We start from the raw sequence: 6024 nt of genomic DNA, 5'->3' as shown, positions 1-6024 counted from the left end.
ATTTGCAGTGTTCATGGAAGGATTCACACATTGAAATAGGAGTGGATGTGATTACTGCTGTGAGTCAATTGAAAAGGTTAAACTGATTCTTCAAGGTGGATGGGCTGAAAGGGTTTTTAAACCTTCAGCAGTCAGTGGGAGCTGTGTTCTGCATGAGGCCCTTGGAAGTAAAGCTATGTGTAAAGTTAAAGCAAGATCTGGCTTAACTCAGATCTTGTAATCTTTCCTGCTTTGCTGCATTTCCACCATTTCTGTCATGTGGTTTCAAGGAACAGAGTGGAAATTTCTGAGCTGATGGTCAGATGGCCAGGGAATTCTATTTGTACAGCTTGCTTTGAACTAACCTCACACACAAGGGAAGTTTCAGCAGTCATGATCCTCTAGCTTGACTGGAACCACAGAAATACTCCTGTCATATTTCTTCCTGGGGGAAGTTACTGTCTCGGTCCTTATACAAATGAAAAAAAAATTACAAACATGTGCTGGTGAAGTATTTATTGTAGGGACAAACAGTCCAGCCTCAGTGGTCTGTGCTGCAGGCTGTTTGCACTGTTGCTTTCACAAGTCCCTGAAAGCAGAGGATGAAAACCTTCAGCTCAGATTTGATTCTGACTTCCTGTTTTATCAAGTAGAAAACCAAACACTCAAATCTCCCAGAGCTACAGCAGAAGTTAGTCTTTTTATTTACAGAGCAATGATTTTTTTTTTATTTTTTTTAGACTTAGCAAATGTTTTGAGACTGTGTCATTTGGTTCTTTGCTCAAAGAGACTGGGGCTGGTTTTTGTGTCAGCTGCTTGGATGTCTTTAAGCTGAGTTCTACAGTTCTGCTCTCAGGCTTCAGGGGCTCTTCCTGCTCCCTTTCCACTTCTGTAAAAGGGAGGAAGACTGGATGGCACTGTGGTGGGATGTGGAAATGTGGGGGTTGAGTCCAGACACCCTCCTAGCCCTGCTCACAGCTCTCAGGGATATTTCAGGGGCTCACATTCTCAGGAGAGTGCTGCCAAGTGTGTGCAGCTGTGCAGATGAGCAGCCTGGCTGCTGTGTGCTCCCAGACACAGGCAGATGTGTGCTCAACGCCTCTGACCTTTGCTGCTTTCTGCTTTTCCTCTCTTCCTCAAACCAATTCATTTCTTACCCCAAGTCTGTGAGAGGTAAAACTCTGCATTAGTCCACATAGCTAAGTGTCCTGGCATGGCAGTGACCAGTAAGCACCAGTTCCATAGGGGAAGGGGAGAGAAGAAAGCTTGGTCATGAATTACTTGGAATACTTTGTGATTTAACCCTAAATTGCACTTTGATCCTCTGCTCAGGGATTCTCCCCCAGCAGAGTCAGTGCTGGCCTTTCCAACCTTGTTGCTTTGTGCTTTTCTTCCTCAAACCAATTCATTTCTTACCTCCAAAGTCTGTGAAAAGTAAAACTCTGCATTAGTCCACACAGCACCAGATTAGTCCATAATCACCAGTTTAGTAGGGAAGGGTGGGAGAAGAAAACCTGATCATGAATTACATGGAATACTTCTTGATAAAGGCATCACAGAAGATCAATAATCAATCACTGACTGAACTGTCCATCTATTTATCTGTAGGGAGGCAAAAAGTCTGTCAAGTGCTGTTTAACTCCAGCACTGACTCTGCTGGGGAAGAGAGAGCCCTGAGCAGAGGATCAAAGTGTAATCTAGGGTTGAATGACAAAGAAAACCTGATCATGAATTACATGGAATACTTTGTCAAAGTAAAAGTAAAACTCTGCATTAGTCCACATAGCTAAGTGGATGGAATACTATGACAATGGAATACTTTGACAAAGAAAACCTGATCATGAATTGCATGGAATACTTAGTCATTCAACCCTAGATTACACTTTGATCCTCTGCTCAGGGACTCTTCCCCAGCAGAGTCAGTGCTGGAGTTAAACAGCACTTGACAGACTTTTTGCCTCCCTACAGATAAATAGATGGACAGTTCAGTCAGTGATTGATAATTGATCTTCTGTGCTACCTTTCTCAAATAAATTCCAATAAATCCACCCCTTTCCTTCCCTGAAAGGAAAAGGAGAAAGAAAAAAAGCTGAAGAATTCTTCCTAGTGCCTTTTTGTTGTTCTTGTTCCTTTCCTTAGTTCTTCTAGGTGGTGTTTGCATCCTCTTTGCTGAGCCAATGTGATGCACAAGGAAACAGCCTCTGAGGGCTGGTGTGTGGCAGCTGAACTTTAATTTCCTGGAGCTAATTGCAATGCTGAGGCTCACAAGCAGCTGCTTCTCACTGTAGATGTGTGTGGCTCCAGGAATGACTGCAGAGATATCCAAACAGGAGATGACATTTAGCACAGCAGAGAGTTTGTGAGATTTGAAATGGCAGGTGGAAAAAAAAAAAACAGTTAAAAATCCAGAAGGGTGGTTGCTATGGAAGTTGGGGAAGATGATGTTAGCAACATAAGATCATGAAGAATTTTACAGAATTTTCCTTACAGAATCACAGAATTTTCCTCAATGGGAGCCTAGACTGATGGGAAAAAAGGAAGAAAATTCCAGAATCAAAGGAAAAGAAGTGGAAGGAAGGACCAGTATTATCAATTCCAAGGCATAAGTGACAGAGCTTTCCAGAATGGAATGTTTGTGCTTTACTCTTTGAGCCTTTGAGGCACAGCCTCTGACGTGTAGAAGCAATATATTTAACAAAGAATGTAAGTACACATGAATAATTAGCATACAGTCGACATCTCTGGCTGTAGGAGGAGCCACAGTGTCTGCAAGGTTGAGCTCTAGGTGTAGTAAAATATCAAAGATGAATAGCCTGTCTCCAACAGATTACTGAGATGGGATAAATCTTGTACAAATCAGATCAGTTATCACACCACATCTCATGGCAAAGCTCTGACCCCCACAGGCTATTCTGGGCTTGGAATGTGATTTTTTTTTTTTTTTTCTTTTTTTTTTCTTTTTTTTGTCATGCAAGTTTTGACAGAAAGCAAAATCCTTGGCAAAGACAACTCCAAAGCTGTGGCAGTCAGGTTTGGAAGTGGTTCCTATGATGTCCTGAGGATTAATTAACCAATATTCAATTATTTTACTGAATGGATTGACTCAGCAGAGTCCAGACTCCCAGGACTGTGGGAAGCCTTTATCTCCCACCAGGCTTTCTTAGTGGAAATCTGGGGAGTAAAGGTGAGAAACCAGTGGATAAAAAGAAAAGACCTTTTACCAGGTCTGCATGAGCATAAACCCCTGGGGGAATGTTAAACTTTCTGTTGCTTGATAATTAGTAAGCGTGCAAATTATATATGTAATTTCCATGAAATACAAATTTCCATAGAATTTACAAATTTCCACAAGCACCAGTTTAGGTCAGGCTGTCTCCTCCACTCTTGTTTTGTTAGAACAAGATCCTATTTCATGTCCTTCCTGTGGGAATTGGAATAAACAGAAACTTCTCCAGCCACTGAAGAGTTGGATCTGCAGCTTTAAAAGACACTTAGGGTGATAGAAAAATACAATACCAGACATTGAACAGAAAAATCATGAATTTATCTTTCTATAGTTGTAAGAATGTGCCTTAAGTAAAAGAGAAACTGTGTTAAATAATCAAAATTTCATGATGTAGGGGTGTGGTGGTATGGAATAAGCCAAGAGTTTGGAAGTTAAAACAGAACTTTATATGTGCCTGTGAGTTAGAAGCCCAGGAGATAAAAGTATCCACAATGCAGCAGAAGGAAGTAAAAATAAGTTAGAAAAGAAAGTAAAATAAATCCTGTAGTAACTGTCTATTAGTTGCTTATGGAAGAAAGAAATATGTATTATTAATAATGTTATTTCTAATAATATTTCTGTATATATTAGAATATAATATGTAATATATTAGAAAATAATATATAATATATTAGAAATAATATATATTAAAAATATATTCTTTCTAATATGGTTTCTAATATATAATATAATATAAATAATATATATTAGGAATATTATATTGTTTCTAATATATTTCTAATATATTATTAGAAAGTTAATATATTACCTTATAACAAAAAAACTTGTGGCTACTCTTAAGCTATAGCCCAATGCTTACTCCTCTAAAATCTCACTGATTGATGTTTACCTGAACAATAAATTGTTCTTAACTTAAAAATATTCCCATCCCTTCATTCCTAGCAGTGACAATGATTCCTTCCCTGTGCTCCTGTGCACCTGCAGCATCCCTGGCTGCTGTGGGTGGTTTTATCAGCTCACCTGCCTTTCCCTGTCCCTCCAGGGGCTCCACAAAGGGTGGGAAGGGAATCCCAGGAGGATTCCTGACCTTCAGGTTCCCAGGAGGACACTCAGCCATTCCTGACTGACATTTGTGAATTGTGAAGTTCGCTGCTGGCTTCTAGAAATGTTTAGAAATGAGGAGCTTGTGATAATTCTGTAAAATAAATAATGCTGTATTCTTGCTGTTATCTACTTAGAGGCACTTTCTGAAGGAATCCATGTGATGGTTGTTTTTGTCTGGATTAGACCTCAGGCCAGCAGGGCTTGCTTATATAACAAGAGTTGATTTTTATAAACTGAAAGAAGCAAAAAGCCCAAACACAGAACAGAGGGGAGAAAATGCAGCTAGAGGGACTGCTGTTCAAAACACAGAAAACTGCTTTCTTGACCACATGGAAATCTTTAAAATGCAATTAAAAAGTAAACTCTTTCTCTGAGATGCCATAAGATTTTACAATTTCAATGTCTTTAACACCTGAGTAAAACACATTCTAAATCACTTCAATGTCTTTAATGTCTTGAACAATGGCTCTAGAAGAAATCAGTCTGTTCTAAATTGAGGAAGACACAAAGTGTGCACCTGGGGTGTCTGCTGTTTCTAGTGGCTGCTGAAGAAATCCACTGCAGTAAAATTCTACATAAGCAGAATTCACATTCTAGTAAAAAAAAAGCTTTAAAAACTGCAGATAAATTATTTTAAGATAGATCAAACATTTACAGTTTATTAAAACATCACTGAAATATACAACTTGGTATTGATTAAATAGGCTAACACAGATAGAACTGTAAAAGAAATACTTTTTTAAAGTGCCAGAAATAGGTTCTTGAACTAGAGCTAGTCAATAAATTTGTCTGTTCTTTGCAATAAAAGAGTATAAATGCCACAGGTTGCATGGCTAAACCTTTGTAGCCTGATAAATAATCAGAAAAGCACTGGCAAGTTATATAAGTGGAATCATAGAATATTAACAAACTTGATTGCATTTCATAGGTCTCTGGATGAGTTTGGATGGGAGAAATAAAACTTCCCCATGGCTCTTGTGAAATGGAAGAGGAATGATTTCACAGTGCTCTTGTGGTGCTGTCACAAAAATAAAATGTCTTTATCCATCTTGGGTCCCCTGGGAGGAAGGTGGAGGCAGCACTCACCACTGTTTTGTCATCGAGGACACAGGTAGGGCAAACCAGAAGTCACAGTGGCTTGTGTGAAAAAAGGACAAAAAGGTAACAAAAATTGTATCAGGCACATTTCTTTTGGGCGCATTCCATGGAAGTATTTTGGCTTTTCATCTCATCATGACATATCCAGCTTTAAACTTTGGGAGGATGCTCAAAAATGGAAGCAAATGTTTGGTTCTTCCCAAGTTTGGGTTTTTTGGGTTATTTATATTTTATATATATATATGTGTGTGTGTGTGTGTTTGGTCTGGTTGGTTCTAAAGTTGGGGTGGTTTCCTTGAGGTGGGGTATGATTCCACTCTGTGAAGGAAGGAGCCTTCCACACACATCCCTCTGTTCAAGAACCACTCCTAGGAAAGAGAAAAACTGACTTCTCATGACTCAGTCACACATGGACGAAGCTGACAAAACATCTCTGCAGATCCTGCTGATTTCCAGAGTCCATCCTGCCAGCTCAAAGCAAAAACGCTCTGTCCAGAAGACTTCTCTCCAAGCACACAGCTTAGCCACCTCCAGATAAACAACATTTTTCCTGGGACATCATCTGCTCTGTCCTTTCCCTGCCCATCCCAGAGCTCTGAGCAGCTGCAGCTGAGAGA

The sequence above is a fragment of the Fringilla coelebs genome (genome assembly GCF_963513975.1).
Source record: "Fringilla coelebs genome assembly, chromosome: 19".
NCBI lineage: Eukaryota > Metazoa > Chordata > Aves > Passeriformes > Fringillidae > Fringilla > Fringilla coelebs.
This window is presented reverse-complemented; position numbering follows the sequence as displayed.